Genomic DNA, 802 nt, shown 5'->3' on the forward strand with positions numbered 1-802 from the left:
TTCCTTAAAACAGTGGTTATCTTGGGCCCGGTAGTCTCTGCAGAGGTCGATGTTAGTAAAAGGTAGAGCACCAAACTGGCTTTGACACGGAACCGTTCAGAACCCGTTCCCTCACATTGAAAGGAGAAAAGGGTAATGATATTTCACCTCAAGAGGTATTGCGGACTGTGAGCTAACTCATGTCAGGCTCAGTGGAGGGCACGGAGGCCCTGAGCAGAAGCTCAGCGGTGACTGCAGGGCCCCATCTACTTTCTTTCTCGGAGCCCTAGCTTTCCCGGCCGAAACGGTAGCCGCTGGCCGTCCCAGACACTAGCAGCTTCTAAGCTTTTCGGGACCGGGGTCATCAATTCGGCTGGGGGCAGCCCCTGCCTGAAAGACCCTTGCAGGTCGCAGAGTGCCTTTCCCAGGGGCCTCTGAGAACAGCGAATGCCGCGTCCGAGGGTGGGAATAACAATCAAGGCCCGCTCCGTCGCGCCCTCCGTCTTTACGCCCGGCCCCGCCCCTCCGGCGTCCTGGAGCCACCCTGTCTTCCCCCACCTGCCGTCAGGCGAACTCGGCGGCCAGCCCCGCCGCTCTGTGACGTCACGGGTCCTGGGGTCCTCCACCGCCGCTCCTATAAAGACCGACGCCGAGCCGCGCTGTTGCTGTAAGTGGCCTTGTTCTCCACCTTTTTCCATTTGGTTCTGCTGACGCTGCCCGGCTCTCATCAGCCTCCGGCCCGCTCTCTCCTTGAGACCGAGCACCGTGAGTAGCCGCCGACAGAGCCGGAAGGGGCGGTGGCGCCGCGCATCGCGAGCCGGTG

General features: G+C 61.5%; 1 protein-coding gene across 2 annotated transcripts in view; it reads left to right on the forward strand.

Moving 5' to 3' along the window:
* Window positions 1-556: 556 nt before the first annotated feature.
* The window catches only part of SKP1 (S-phase kinase-associated protein 1), a 21,581-nt gene continuing 21,335 nt past the window's right edge, over window positions 557-802 (forward strand). Inside the window, exon 1 of one of the 2 annotated variants that reach the window (XM_006753553.2) lies at window positions 557-646. The gene's annotated coding sequence lies outside the window, so the exon portion shown is untranslated. The other variant, XM_006753552.2, reaches the window with a different exon arrangement.

Source organism: Myotis davidii, unplaced genomic scaffold, assembly GCF_000327345.1.
Source record: "Myotis davidii unplaced genomic scaffold, ASM32734v1 scaffold471, whole genome shotgun sequence".
In the NCBI taxonomy this organism is placed as follows: domain Eukaryota; kingdom Metazoa; phylum Chordata; class Mammalia; order Chiroptera; family Vespertilionidae; genus Myotis; species Myotis davidii.